Raw genomic sequence first — 16,207 nt, 5'->3', positions numbered from 1 at the left:
TAATAACTTGGGGAAATGCTCACATTCATATAATATCGAATTGAAAAGTAGAAACAAACCTCTGACTAGTTTTGTGTATCTGAAAAGAACACTAGTCCACAATCCCTTATTCCCAATTCTGAATCCTTTAGGTTCAGAAATCACAAAAGTCTCTTGGTGACTTCTTTGGTAGAAAAACCTGATCTGAACTAATGCAAGGCTTTCTTTTATCTGACTAAATAAGAATGTGCATCTATTTTGCTGCAGAGATATTTAATGTGTTTGATTATGGGGTGCTGTTCCGGATTCTGAAGGGGTATAATGTAATAAATGGTAGTTGAGCATCATAATACTCCTTAAAATCCAAGCAGTTCTGAACTCTGAACTCTGTCCCAGGAGGTTCGTCGAAGAGGTCATGGACCTATACAACAAAATGTCATTAGTGACTCACCAATGGTTACAGTCAAGATTACAGTTGATTTATTTTTTTCTTTATGTTTTTCTGTAAATTTTACAGATGTTATGCAATAAGGATGTATTTATTTTCAGGAAAAAAAAGTACTCTTAATTTTTTTTAAAACGTTTGAAACATCAGCAAATCCTCTGTCAGAATTCTCAAATTTATCATTTGCTTCCCAAATCTTCTTGTTAATACAGCCACGTGTGTCATTTGAACCCGAGGTGTTCTGATTTGTTGAAAGGAAACATTCATTAGATGAAAGACAGAGATAATGGGCTGGACATGGACCTGTGTCCAAGCTGCTTTGGGTTCGGGAGAGCCCCAATGATACTGATTATTTTATCGTGTTCTGTTTAGGTGGACCAGTCAAAAGACACAATAAGTTAGAGGTTGGTCATGAAAGCAAGGGTGGGGTGTAGCAGGATGGCAGGCAAAGGGGAGACGTGAGCATGCAAGGTTTCCTCTGCTAATGGACAGTCTTCCCCCCAATCAGGTGGACGCTCGCTGACCTGTCACAAGGTTGCCCCACAAAGCTTTGGGGTCCATGTCTGAATGGATTGCTGCAGCCTTCTCTTCTCTCCCTTCGCCCAGTTCCCTGCATCCTAAGACTCAAAGCCAGCACAGGACCTGGAAAAATTACATGTAAGTTTGGATGAAGGTTTCTTCCTTCACACCAATCAACCCTAAGAATTTTCTGAGGTAATACCAACAAGGTATCTTGAGAACTATAATTGAGGAAGGGAGCGGGAGTTGGAATCTATATATTGGTGGTTCCTTAACTCAGTGGATCGATCTTACACACTAGCTTGCTTCAGAATCACCTAGAGGGCTTGTTAAAGTCCAGCTTGCTGGGCTTTGTGCCCAAATATCTGACTTAGGACATCTGGGGTGGACTGGGAATTTGCATTCCTAACAGGGTTCCAGGTGATGCCGATACGGCTGGTCCAGGGACCCCACTTTGAGAACCACTACTTTAACTCAGATGTGACTGAAAGGACAGACGATAAAGCTTGGAAGGTGTATGAAGTATCACTAAATTAAGATATTTAGTGCTGTACTTAATGCATGGACTCATCTCTCAGAAGAGAGAATATTATGGTCTTCTCAGCACCGTCACCTTTGAAAGTCCAGCCAAGTGGATGTCATTATTTTCTGCCAGCTTGATTCCAGAAGTGGGAGCACCAGTCATTCCTTGCCCTTGGCTTTCAACAGGGATGACTAGCAGTGCTATTAATAGGCTAGAATGGCAGCTCTGGTCCCCTCGCAGGTGTAGTCATCATGCTTTTAGATACACTCAAAAGGGAAAATCTTTTTTCCCCTGAGCTGGGAAATACATTGGTCCCTTTCAAAGTGAATCATCCCAGTATGAACCTTCCCCCTCATACACTTAAGTGGGACTTGATTTACAGAACAAACATGGGAAGGAAGACGCACCCCTAATAAACGGTCCAAGCCAGCAAGTCCAGGGTTTTGTGGGGTTATAAGTTCTCAGGACTAACATATCTTGAAGATCAGATGTTATTGTGTTAGCTTTGGAAAAAGCCAGTCACTGTGCTGTCTTGAGGACAGAAGCAATTTGTTCCACGTTAACAGTGAAAAGTGGAAGATTTTGGCTCAACAAATGCACACTTGGATATATGTGAGCATGTGTGAAAATATGCAGAGGTGCCTGTGAATCTATACGCATTTTGTGTATTTCTAAGCTTTCGATGTTGGAGTTTTAAACATGTTTTCTTTGGTTTCAATGAGTCAATGTGATTATAAAAAGAGTATGAATGATGCTATCCGGGAAATGTTTGAGAAAGGTCTGGACATTTTAAATCTGTGGCTAAGCATTGTGATTTATAACATTTTACTTGGATATTGTAGATGTTATCATTCAAAGTAACACTTAGGACTTACAGTTCTTTAATAATAACCCTCTGAAGTTGAGAATGATCACTTTTAATAAAGTAGTTCCCCAGCAGATACATAACGGTGTATATCTATTGCCTAAACATAAACAGAGGCAAAAATTCTGGGGGCAGATATAAGTGCATGTGTTTAAAATTCTGAAATAAATAATACTAGTAAGAAGAATACAAAAAAAAAAGTGGTAGGTGATGAAAGAGTTCTCTAAGCAATTAATGCAGAGCTGTCTTCTGGGGGCTGCCCAAAGGGGAACAGGACTGGCATTAGGACTGACAGAGTTGTGAGTGATGTAATTGCCCATTATCACTCTACCCAAACATCTTGGTCAAGCCCTAGTTGGTTATTCTGCGCGGCATTCATGGCAGTTTCAACCCAGGTGTGAAGCGTCTTCACCATGAAGTAAAAGAAACAGGATAGGTCAAAGGCTCCTTAATCCCCCTCCTGCTTTGGCATCTGTGAGCGCCCATGTTTACACTTGGATTTTCCTGGTAGATGACCTTTGATGGCAGTCAGTTTAGTAACTACAGGCCAGGGACGCTGCTGGGACGACTCTGGTGACTTGGAGCTTCAGATTCCCACCAGCCCTGGTGCTGCCAGCCTGGATCTCTCCCCATAGCCTTGGGCAAAGCATTCAACCGCATGCCTAATGCACCTTTAAAAATGTCATGTGTGGAGGGATGAGGGCTGTGTGGGAACCCTCTGTGCTTTCCTCTTGATTTTGCTTTCAACCTAAAACGGCACTGAAACAAAAAGTTTAATGTAAGTTTGAAAAAACTGAGTACCAAACAGTCTGTGATTCCTCCAAAAAGTAAATATAGAACCACCATGTACCCCGGCCATCCTGCTGCTGGGTATATACCTGAAAGAAGTGAAAGCAGGGACTTGAACAGATATCTGTACACCCATGTTCCTAAGCATTCTTCCCAATAGCCCAAAGGTGGTGAACAGATAAAGAAAATAGGGTCTAGGAGTCCCCGTTGTGGATCAGTGGTTAATGAACCCAACTAGGATCCGTGAGGATCACAGAACAGTTGAATGAGTGACCTGCAGACCTCTGAGGAATACGCAGGATTGAATCACTAAGTAGTCCACTGGGGTGGATGTTGCATTTTATTCTGTGTTTCCAGAAAGCTGGCCTTGGAGAACAATCAGTGAATTCTTGTGGGGCCTGGTAGCCATGTTTTCTTCAGAACTCCTTCACTTTGCTCCTGTACTGTTTATTTGTTTCATTTGTCTTTTTTTTTTTTTTTTTTTTTTTTTGCCATTTCTTGGGCCGCTCCTGCAGCATATGGAGGTTCCTAGGCTAGGGATCCAATCGGAGCTGTAGCCACTGGCCTCCGCCAGAGCCACAGCAACACGGGATCCGAGCCTCGTCTGTGACCTACACCACAGCTCACGGCAACGCTGTGGGATCCTTAACCCACTGAGCAAGGCCAGGGACTGAACCTGCAACCTTATAGTTCCTAGTTGGATTCGTTAACCACTGAGCCACGATGGGAACTCCCTGTGCTGTTTTACTTCATTCCTTTCAAGCTCTGCCCCCAGATCTGACCAGGGGTGTGTAATTCCTATAGAGCCATGCATAAGGATCCATAGATTCAAAAAATGTAAAAATCCCTGTCCTAAATTATCCCACTTCCTCCTTAAGACATCAAAATTATTTGTCTATGCGAGCATGCATGTGTGTGCGTTATGGACATATATGCATATACACATATATATGCATCTGTATGTATTTGGCTCAAGGAAAAGGTATAACCAAAAAAGAGGTGAAATAAAGTCATTAGAGTTGCAGTATAATCCCTATAATTCAGTCCCCTCATTCCTGCCACAGACTTTCCATATCTGCTTAGAAATAAACCCTGCATGCTCTTTGCTTAGGTGATGGAGAACAGAGGATAGCAATCAAGGTTTCAGAGTCAGTTGCCATAGGGAGCTGCTAAGATATTTTAAAAATAGGAAATTTAGGTTTTGATAGGAAAGAAAATCCAGGTCAGCAAGTCTAAGAGGGAGAAGTACTCATCCATCGTTGCCATCCCACGTAGCTACTGGCACCTGGACCTTGAGTTGGTCAATGTGAATGTAGACTCTAATCAAAACACATTCAACCCCATGAGTTCTGAGACCATGGTTTTCAGGCAGACACCCTGACACAGATCCCCCAATGGTCACCCAGAGGCAATGAAATGAGATAGAGAAAACCAAGAAAGACGGACCCTCGGAGGCTCTCCTGGTTGGCTCTCCTGTCTCCAAGGAATCAGATATACCTTCTTCCAGATGCTGAATCCATGTTTAGTGATGGCTCAGCTACCTGGAACCCAACTAACCAGGACCCTGAATTAACCAGCCTTTGTGCTTCCCCACCCCCACCCTACCCCACCCCCTCCCACACCCCACCCTACCACACACATCCCACTTCCCTTTTTCAGTGATAAAGATTCAGAAAACAAGATAGCTTTGGTTTAGTAAAGGTGGAGAATATACCCCAGAGGATATTTGTAGCTGGTGACGCTGACCTGCTGAATCATTGAGAATGGTTAAATGCTTTATAATTAGGAAAAGAAACTGCTTTGGAAAGATTTTCAGCAAAAAGCTTTTTCTAGCTGTCTGTCGATTCACCGAAAAATTGATCCAAACCAAAAAATCTTGTCTTCCAATAGCCAAGTTAACTGAGCTTTTATTGTACCTATTTTTGTGCCTTAGTAATCTAAAGATGTTGACTTCAGGTAGAAAAACATACCATTCATTTTTATTCTTGAGAAACCATGCAAGCTTTGGCTTTTACCACCTTTCTGGTGCCAAAGTTTAAATCTCAGATATTCTGTTTACATTTATTCTGTTTATTATACTTGGAGGCACTCTAAAAGTTGTGATGTTAATAATAAGAGTGGTATTAACATAATTTCATGAACATATATATTTAGCTCTTACTGTCATTGGGGAACCATTGGCATAGTTTTGAAGCCAATTCTATTTTTTTAAGAATGTATGTAATTATAACATATTGTTTCACAATTTTGTTCTGCTCAAGACATCATCAAAAAATTTTTAATACTTTTTTAACTGAAGTACTGCTGATTTACAATGTTGTGTCAGTTTCATGTGTACAGCAAAGTGATTCAGTTATGTATATATTCTTTTTCAGATTCTTTTACAAAATATCGAATATAGTTTCCTGTCCTATACAGTAGGATCTAGTTCATCTATTTTATATACAGTAGTTTGTATATGTTAATACCAAACTCCAAAATTATCCCGTCGTCCCCTTTTCCCTTTGGTAACCATAAGTTTGTTCTCTATGTCTGTGGATCTGTTTTTTGTTTTTTGTTGTTGTTGTTGTTGCTTTTTTTTTTTTTAATTTTTATTTTCCCACTGTACAGCAAGGGGATCCAGTTATCCTTACATGTATATATTACAATTACATTTTTTTTCCCCACCCTTTGTTCTGTTGCAACATGAGTATCTAGACAAAGTTCTCAATGCTATTCAGCAGGATCTCCTTGTAAATCTATTCTAAGTTGTGTCTGATAAGCCCAAGCTCCTGATCCCTCCCACTCCCTCCCTCTCCCATCAGGCATCCACAAGTCTTTTCTCCAAGTCCATGATTTCTTTTTTGATTTTCTTTTCTGGATATTACATTCCAGTTATAAGTGATATCATATGGTATTTGTCTTTGTCTTTCTGGCTCATTTCACTCAGTATGAGATTCTCTAGTTCCATCCATGTTGCTGCAAATGGCATTATGTCATTCTTTTTTATGGCTGAGTAGTATTCCATTGTGTATATATACCACATCTTCCAAATCCAATCATCTGTCGATGGACATTTGGGTTGTTTCCATGTCCTGGCTATTGTGAATAGTGCTGCAATGAACATGCGGGTGCATGTGTCTCTTTTAAGTAGAGTTTTGTCTGGATATATGCCCAAGAGTGGGATTGTGGGGTCATATGAAAGTTCTATGTAGAGATTTCTAAGGTACCTCCAAACTGTTCTCCATAGTGGCTGTACCAGTTTACATTCCCCCCAACAGTGCAGGAGGGTTCCCTTTTCTCCACAGCCCCTCCAGCACTTGTTATTTGTGGATTTATTAATGATGGCCATTCTGACTGGTGTGAGGTGATATCTCATGGTAGTTTTGATTTGCATTTCTCTTATAATCAACGATGTTGAGCATTTTTTTCATGTGTTTGCTCAACGATGTTGAGCATTTTTTTCATCTGTATATCTTCCTTGGAGACATGTCTATTCAGGTCTTTTGCCCATTTTTCCATTGATTGATTGGCTTTTTTGCTGTTGGGTTGTATAAGTTGCTTGTATATTCTAGAGATTAAGCCCTTGTCAGTTACATCATTTGAAACTATTTTCTCCCATTCTGTAAGTTGTCTTTTTGTTTTCTCTTGGGTTTCCTTTGCTGTGCAAAAGCTTTTCAGTTTGATTAGGTCCCATGGGTTTATCTTTGCTCTAATTTCTATTGCTTTGGGAGACTGACCTGAGAAAATATTCATGATGTTGATGTCAGAGAGTGTTTTGCCTATGTTTTCTTCTAGGAGTTTGATGGTGTCCTGTCATATATTTAAGTCTTTCAGCCATTTGGAGTTTATTTTTGTGCATGGTGTGAGGGTGTGTTCTAGTTTCATTGCTTTGCATGCAGCTGTCCAGGTTTCCCAGCAATGCTTGCTGAATAGACTTTCTTTTTCCCATTTGATGTTCTTGCCTCCCTTGTCAAAGATTAATTGACCATAGGTGTCAGGGTTTATTTCCGGGTTCTCTATTCTGTTCCCTTGGTCTGTCTGTCTGTTTTGATACCAGTACCACACTGTTTTGATGACTGTGGCTTTGTAGTATTTCTTGAAGTCTGGTTCTGTTTTATATATAAGTTCATTTATATCATTTCTTTTAGATTGCGTGTAAAAGTGATATCATATGGCATCTGTCTTTGTCTGATTTACTTCACTTAGTGTGATAATCTCCAGGTCCATCCATGTTGCTGCAAATGGCAATATTTCATGCCTTTATGGCTGAGTGATATTCCATTGTATATACATACCACATCTTCTCTAAGCATTCCTCTGTCAGTGGACATTTAGGTTATTTCCATGTCTTGGCTATTGTAAAGGATGCTGCTGTGAACGTTGGAGTATGTGTATCTTTTTTTTTCTTTTCTTTTCTTTTTTAGAAACCCCATGGCATGTGGAGTTCCCAGGCCAGGGATCAGATCTGAGCCACAGTTGCAACCTAAGCTGCAACGGTGGCAACAGCAGATCCTTAGCCCACTGTGCCAAGCCAGGGATTGAACCTGCATCCCAACATTCCCAAGACACCACGGATCCCATTGCGCCACAGTGGGAACTCCTACCTTTTCAAATTACAGTTTTCTCTGGATATATGAGCAGCATCAAAATTAATTTTCATTCTCTGTATATACACTGATGGTACAGATAGGGGTGATGTTATCAGCATGGTAGCTACAGATCCACAATTTCCAAAGATATTCCCTGTGAGTCTCTAAATAAACTCAGCCATGCATATATGATAAAGCTACTTAGTGATGTCACTAAGATGTCAATTGGGGCACAAATAGTTTGCCAATGTACTCTAATAATATCTAGCCTGTTGCTTTTTAGAGGTTATTTGTGTGTTCTTTTTTGAATGTGCCTGTACTAATGAAGTGACAACTCCCTCTGAACCATGATTTCGCCCAAGGAATAGCTCCACTCTTCCAAGGACACCCACATTAAACAGAGCATTCTGAGGCCTCTGGGGCCTGGAGCTCTGTTGTAGCTGGAGAGGCCCTGACCATGAGTCATGGTGAGGAAGAACAGTATTTGCAAAGCTCTGTAGTGTAGCAGGCTTCTTAGAGTCCTTGAAGTGTGCTTAACTGGAAGCTGTAATGTTTTGTTGCTAGCAGATTTTCCCTGTATTTCATGTCTGATTTGTCACCAGTCCAGATTATTATAATATATCCCATGTATTAAGTGTCCTTAGTCACTACAAAGAGCAGAATCAGAGAATAATTGTTTCTTTCTGTCAAAACAGAAGTAGCTTTATTTTCCTGAATATAAAAGTAGTACATGCTTATGGTACACAATTTATAAAATAACAGAATACTCAACATTCTGTGATGACCTATATGGAAAAAGAATATGAAAAAGAATGGATGTGTGTATGTGTATAACAGAATCACTTTGTTGTGCAACAGAAATTAACACAATGTTGTAAATCAACTATACGTCAATAAAACTTTTAAAAATGAAAAATAAAGTCATTGCCAAAGATAAAAAAGAATAGAATCAAGAAAATAAGTTATCTTTAATCCATCTACCCAGATACAAAGTTAACTGTGTATCTGTTAACTACATCTGTTAACTGTTCATCCAGCTACCTGTTAACACATACTTTTGGGTATTTTCTTCTGGACTTTTTCATTTTTTTAATGATTTTTATTTTTTCCATTGTAGTTGGAAAAAATTGAGTGTTCTGTCAATTTTCTACTGTGCAGAAAAATGACCCATACTTCCTCTCACATTATCCTCCATCATGTTCCATCACAAGTGACTAGATATCGTTCCCTGTGCTGTACAGCAGGATCTCATTGCTTATCCACTCCAAGTGCAATAGTTTGCATCTATTAACCCCAGACTCCCTGTCCATCCCACTCCCCCCCCCCGCTTCCCCTTAGCAACCACAAGTCTTTTCTCCACCATACTTTTTTCATTTTATCAACTAATTCCAAATTTATAAGCAGTACTCTGGACTGATGACATCTCACAGATGGGTGGAGTTCAAGAATGATGCTTTGATATCATTTTCTATGGCAACGATCTCCTAGTTGCTTATTTTTCTCCCTTCAAATTACATTTAATCACCTCTTGCAAGAGGAGATACCTGTGTAGACTCAACAGTGCCTTTATCAAGAGGAAATCACTATTAACTTTTTTTTTTCATTTCTGCATTCTGTCAAAGAATGATTTTTGAGTGGCCCCGCAAGATCCTAGGGGGTCTCTGGAATCATAAAAAAAAAAAAGATTTAATGAGGTACAAGATGATTCCAGTGTTGGATCAACTGATTGTGTTCTAGTTATTTAAAAATTCACAATTGATACCCTATAAGGCAATTTGGCAGAAGTGGGAAAGGGTGATTAGCCAGATCCCCCGTTCCCCAACTATACTCCAAACAATATTGACTCCAATAAAATTCTCATTTTATATTCAGATGTATCCCTTCTTAAGAGTGCTGTGAACCAGAGAGTTTTCCTTCAACTTTACATCCTTTTTTCCCTTTTAAAAAATATTTGTTTGTTTATTTTAATTCTCATTTTATTTTTTTATTTCTTATTTTATTTTATTTCATTTTTAGGGCTACACCCACAGCATATGAAAGTTCCCAGGCTAGGGGTCGAATCAGAGCTACAGCTGCCGACCTACATCACAGCCATAGCAATGCCAAATCCAAGCTGCATCTTCGACCTACACCACAGCCCGCTAAGTGGGGCCCAGGATCGCACCTGTGTCCTCATGAATGCTAGTCAGGTTCATTACCACAGAGCCCCAAGGGAGACTCCCAACTTTTCATCCTTTATCCCCCTTCAAAGAAGCTTCTCTTCAAATTTCTCTGGTGTGTTCAGGCTGTGGGGTGGGTTGTGATGTGCTGATGTCTCTGTGCTTTCCTTTGGATCAGGCTGAATCCTAACACTTAGCCAAAGTTAGGAAGGGCTTAGATCTCTGAAAGAAAAGCCAGATAAAAATTAAGGGGATGGGAGTTCCTGGCGTGGCACAGCACAAACGAATCCAACTAGGAACCATGAGGTTGCAGGTTCTATCCTGGTCTCAATCAGTGGGTTAAGGATCTGGCATTGCCATGAGTTGTGGTGTAGGTTGCAGACTCGGCTTGGATCCTGCGTTGCCATGGCTGTGGCGTAGGCCGGCAGCTGTAGCTCCAATTTGACCCCTAGCTGAGAACTTCCATAAGCCAAAGGTGAGCACCCCCCCCCCAAAAAAAAGGATTAAGGGGATGGCTAAAGGATTCATCTGAGAAATATTGCAGGAACGCCATCCACAAACCTTACGTCAGTAGAATAAGAAGTGTCGAGAAAGCAGCTGCTAAAAGAGATTTGGGCTTTTTTCAAATGATCCGTATTGGGCATTGGGTCTGATGAGGTCTCCCTCTGGGCAAGACTGAGATTCTTTGAAAGCAGGTCCTTCTAGGTTCTTCCCTCTGCATCCTTTCACATCCCTTGTATCCTTGTAGGTAACAGGGCCGTAGTGCGTATCGACTTGAATTAAGATTTCTGTGGCTCTTGAGTGACAGATGAACAAATGTGCTCCATCCGGGTATACATTCTGCCTTCTTCCAACAGCAGTCGAAAAGGACTGTGGTAAATGCCGATGATTGTGTCAGATGCCCAGGTTTGGTACCGGTTTGGGAAGTGGTCTGCGGTGCTTTGATCTTCCCTTGGAGAAGGAGATGCTCATGTGGATAGTGAGAACTCGGTTCCCTACCTTCAGTTTCGGTTTGACCTCCTCGCTTTCCTGAGTCACGGTGTTCGATCAGCAGCGACAGACATGTCGCAGAAGCCTGAGACTGTCCCTTGGGCTGTTTATGACACTGTCTCTGAATTTCCCATGGCACGAGCAGCCCGCATTTGTCGTAAAACTTTAAGAACTCGCTAAAAGTTTAGTTGGTTTGCAGTTGACATTGAGATTAACTTTCTCTAACCTAAACCAGTGAAAACTAAAACACTCCTCACCACATAAAAGTTTTGCTTTCGCTGTGTTCAGACCCCTCCCACCCTGTCACAGCACAGTCATTTGGAGTCTAGCGTGGGGCGGTGTGGTTGTATCTTAGTGGTGGATGACCCACTTTTTCGTAACACTTAATTACCCGTGTTTTTACAACACTAGTCAGAGATTCTGACGAGAGTGGCCTCTAACCTCCCAAAGATTCTCTGATCCAGCTCATCGGCGCTGCTCTGGGAAGAAGGTGTGAGCTCTGCAGGGCGTGTATCTACCAGGGATGGCAGCATTTCCTCTGGTTTCTGGATAATGAGCAGGCGCACAGGTAAAGATGCCTTTCTCAGCGTTGGCTCTTTTCATGTCTTAATTATTTTGTGAAACTGACTTTGAAATATTAATCCCTACCTGCATGTGTTTGCTTTGCGGCGTGCTCAGGGGAACAGGCATTTTGATTCGTACCTAGAGCCCCTAATAACTTACCTTTTCATGAAATGTCTGAAGAGATAGTGATCATGTCTTTCCTGTCTATGCCCCCAGAAAACCCTCTTCCTCAAATTTTTCTTTTTCTGATTTTCTCTCAAGGTGATTGTGTCTCAACATCAGCTGCTCCGCTTGGCAGCGAGAGCGTGTGTGAGTTCATGCTTGGTGAGCTGCGGGCTTTGGGGGGTGACTGGATGGGGCAGACAGAGGTGAAAATGCACGGGAGGGAAGGGGACGAGAGAGTGTGCTGTGCCTCCGTGAGCCTTGTCCCGAGTCACCCTGAGCAGATTTAAGACGTGCTATTGACCTAACTTTGGCAAAATCTATCCTGTCAGCCTGCTGTTTTAGAAATGTTTCTGTTGTCACTTTTGTTCATTCACAGAACTTTTAAAACACCGTCCTTGTTGCAAAACAAAACATGGTAGGCATTATCTTCCTGAATTTACAGGAACGTTTTGGGGAGTGCGTTTCTTTGGTGGAAGCCGGTTGACATGTGGCTTGCAATGGGGCGGTGGCGGAGCCTGGCGGATCACGTTTGCCAGTGCGCCGCCTGACCCACCACCCTTGGAGTCTTTGAAAATGCCCAGAGATAAGTCAATGTTGTTTTCCCTGAAAGTCCTGATACAGAAAAAGAATGAAAGTACAAACACTAACTGGAAAAAATGTCACACATTTTAGCCACTTTGCATCCCTTGTTAGGACAAACCCCGGGCTGGGTTTTTTTACATTTGTGAACTTGTGCGGTAGGTGGAGCAGTGTGGGTGGCCCAGAAAAAGAAGCGGTTAGAATAAGATTTTCCATTTATTGCCCTTTGTGCATGGCTAAAAATAAGATTCATACAAATCAGAATATGTAGTGCAAGCACAATCACTCTGTTAATTTTGATGACTGGCTTGCCCACATCTTTGCATCTGTCTGGTAAGTGGTGCATTGGGGAAATCGATGTGTCTCTGTTTAAGCAGCAAAAAAGGCAGCCAGGTCTAGGCGCTGTTTGTCTACCTGTGATAATTTATCAGCATTTTCCCCTTCTAAAGGAAGAAAGATACAGCTCATACATAAGCAAATTGTGTCGATGGAAGCTTGAAAGAAGTAGTGATGGAATCCTTGAATCTTTTTTGAAAAGTAATTGCCTTGTTTGAAATGCTGTTTGGCAACATCCATCTTCTTGGCTCATTGTTAGAAAGTTGTGTCTCATAGACTCATAGAACAGCAAGGGGGAGGAATTCTTAATGGTGTGGCTGAGAGGTTGGAAAACTCTTGCTTGTGTAGGGACGGGCGGTGGAAGCGAGGACAAGGGTGGGCACATGGTTGCTCTGGAGTACCCTCTGTGACACAGATGTTGGAGGGACAGTTAGCCAATAAACCTCCCCCCTTCATCTGACTCCTAAGACTCCTGCAACCACAGTAAGTGGTAACGTGTCGGTTTGTGGCTACAAGAAACAGCAAAGGGAGACAGCGGCAGGGTTCACAGGGAAATTTCTACCTCAGTGATCCCAGCAATGGTGCTGTCCCCGTTCCACTGTGTGAGTGCCTGTGACATTTCCAAAGAAAGAGAAGGTCTGCAAGTGTGCCGAGCCTTTCGGTTTGATGTAATTTGGGGAATAAGATGAGTCAATGGGGCAGTCGTTCTGGAAGTCTCTGGAAACTGAAGACTGCAAATCACATTCCACACTGATGACTCCAGCCTTGGCAGATGGTGAAGCATGGGGCTTAAAGTGGGACAAGAGGTTTGGGAGAGAGGAGACTCAGCCTCAAATCTTTGCTCAGCTACCTGTCGACCTTGATCTGTTTATTGAACCTCTCCTTGGCCTGGAAGTCTTTAATTACAACCTGAAACAGGGGTAGAGGCTACCTGTTAAGGTGGTGGTAGGGAGTAAAGCCAATAATGTGGGAGATGCACAAAGCCAGCGCTCAATAAAAGGATGGTGTCAATGCTTATTTGTGCTGTTGCATCATCAGAATGTGGTGGAGGATTTCAGGGCCTGGGAGGGGCTCCCTTCTATGCTTGGAGTACAGGTGTTGGAATTCAGTGGAGACACGATCAGCCTCCTGTTCGGTGTCTCTCAGTCAGGTCATTTACCAAACAGTTTGGTTCTTCTTAGGCTTCTGATGTTACCTAGGGGCTCAGGTTGTTTTTGGTGTGGGTTTTTTCTTTTGCCATTAAATTAGTACCAGGGATGCCTGTCTTTCCTCTTAAGATGGGCACCGTGTTGAGAAGAGTCAGTTATTTTTACGTTCTCACTCTGCTTTTTATTTAAACATGGGTATTTCAGTTGTGACATCTGTGCATGTTAATGATAGTACCTGCTGATATACATTATGAAAGAGAAAGCATTAATGCTGTAATCAAGTACGGTTTTAAATATTTCAAGTGGGAATGGGCCCAACTTGAGGAGCAATTAGCTTCCATGGTGGTACAATTCCCTATAGAAAATCTCACATCTGTTATCATTCTGGTTACTGATCAGTCCTATAGATAACCAGATGCTGACATGCAGAAAACAAGTACTGTTGCTTCCTTGGCTTTGTATTATTTTTTGCCAGTTATTTTCTGTTTAATGTCTACCTGCCCTTCTAGGAGTCTTTTTCTGCCCACTAACCTTTTGCATTATGTAAATCTATTGTATATTTCATCATAAGGTCATTCTTGTAAGTATCACTTACCTTTTTTGGTTAACCTTCAGTATTAGATGCTAAGGGTGCCCATCAAACTCTTCCTTCAAGTCCTCCATGACCTTCCTGGGATGCATTTTCTTCACTTATCAAATTAAAAAAGAAATTATAACTTCACCTTGACTTGGCCTCACCTCAGAACTGACAAGCAGTGATAAATGAGACCAATAAGCTAAGGAATTAAACACGGTGCAGGTATAAAACAGAGATGGCTCGGCTTTATAGGTCAATGTATTTTGCTCTTTTTTTTTTAATTCTCTCTCCACCTTTTCCTTTTCATGGTCTGCCCTACCACCCTCTTACAGATACAACCTCAGGTTTGCAATGTACATGTTAACCTCCTCATTGGATTTTCTGGATTTTTCATGTTAGGACCCATCAGTCTGTTGGGGTGGAGACATTTCTCAGGTCGTCTCCACTAGTAAAACCTGTGTTTTCTTGGGATGATACCCAGGTGCTTTCAGTGCATCCAGACATTGCTGCTTTTTCCATTCTTTCCCCTGTGGAGTGAAACGGAAGCATGCTTTTCAGGCAGAGCAAATCATTCTAGGTGACTAACAAGTTCCTAGCATCGCAGATACAGCTTGGTCCCCTCCACGAACACTCACACTCCCCATTCTCTTTGCCTGCCTAATTGCACTTTGCCATAGACTGAAGTTTCTGTAAAAATCATAGGCAAAAGAAGGTGATAAATTAGACTCTGGCTGTGATTTCCTCCCACACCTTCATAAGGAATGACAGAGACTCTGAAATTCATCTCGTTGATATACCGCCTGCTTCTTCCTGCAGAAGAGCCTGTTTTAACCTATCCTTCATGTGCAATCTGAGGGTACTGGCCGGGCTGGGCTCATTATTCCTTTGGTTGAATAATGTAAAGCATTTGCAATGGAGATTTACTCTAATGATGTATTTGAAGTGCACGTCCGCATTGCCGTTTAATGCACTCAGTCATGGAATGCTTTAGAGTTTATTGCTAATGGATGAATCCTCGGGAAAATCGGAATTTTCAATAAGATTGACATTTGGAGTGAGAAATAGACATCTAATGAGAGCATTTCAACCGAGGTTTGTAATTAGGGCTGAATGGAGTAAATTTGTACATGCACACCCCAGAAGGGCACAGTGGAAGGTGAAATTGCTCACTCTGTATGAATGAGGCATGAAGGCCGATGGATCAGTGTCAGGCCACAACACCATGGAGTATAAATGATACTGTCACCAAGTGCTACACAAAGTATCAAGGGAATTCCACTCCAGTAAATGACATTACTTAGACAGACCTGAAGGCATTGTGTCAGAATGAGAGGAGGGAGGAGAAGGCTGTTGGCACCAAGTGGAAGATATTACAGCAGAGCTGTCGGCAGGGATGCACTGGTTTCCATCATACCTGGTGGTGTTGTATTCTCCATTGTTCGTTAGTTTTCAGAGGTTACAAATGTGTACAGGTAAACGCACACCATGTCTGCTGGGGTATGGGTTTCAGTTGACCACAGGGGAATACATAGAAGTTGATTTGTGTAATAGACTGGTTAGTGCAGGATTCCCTCTCTTGTTATTTGTAGCTGAGTGATACAAGATGTTCATCTATAAGCCAGCCCTTGTTATTTTCTTTTTGTGAAGATGCAAAGTACCTTATGAGGATGTAATCACCCTTCTCTCTGTAATGTTATTTGTTTCCTTTCCAATCCTGCCTTACTAAGAACATATGTTTCTTTAATCCTCTCCTAACACTTCTTCCCTCTCATCACCTTCCATCCTGAAGGGAAACAAATTGTACCGGTGCCTAACATTTCATTTTTAGTGAAAGAGGTCCAAGTTAAGAACGGTTGATTCCTAGAGTGCAGTTTGTGCAGAAAGCCGCTTTTTTTTTTTTCACTTCTTCTGTTTTCTTTTGTGCCCCCGCAGAGAAGTGAGGCCACCTTTTGGGGGGAAGTGCTAGGTGAAGAAAATAAGAACATCGATGGTACCACT

The 16,207-nt window shown here is 41.7% G+C and overlaps 1 protein-coding gene across 4 annotated transcripts in view; it reads left to right on the top strand.

The window, feature by feature from the left end:
* The window catches only part of BACH2 (BTB domain and CNC homolog 2), a 383,728-nt gene that overhangs the window by 208,961 nt on the left and 158,560 nt on the right, over nt 1–16,207 (top strand). The window contains exons 1-2 of one of the 4 annotated variants that reach the window (XM_047761206.1): nt 10,247–11,408; nt 11,666–11,728. The exons of 1 other annotated variant lie outside the window; for it this stretch is intronic. The gene's annotated coding sequence lies outside the window, so the exon portion shown is untranslated. Of the gene's footprint in view, nt 1–932; nt 1,082–10,246; nt 11,409–11,665; nt 11,729–16,207 lie in introns of those variants that run through there. 2 more of the 4 variants (XM_047761197.1, XM_047761205.1) reach the window with 2 other exon arrangements.

The sequence above is a fragment of the Phacochoerus africanus genome, chromosome 2 (assembly GCF_016906955.1).
Source record: "Phacochoerus africanus isolate WHEZ1 chromosome 2, ROS_Pafr_v1, whole genome shotgun sequence".
In the NCBI taxonomy this organism is placed as follows: Eukaryota; Metazoa; Chordata; class Mammalia; order Artiodactyla; family Suidae; genus Phacochoerus; species Phacochoerus africanus.
Note: the sequence above shows the minus strand (reverse complement) of the source record. Positions and strands in the feature narration are given on the sequence as shown.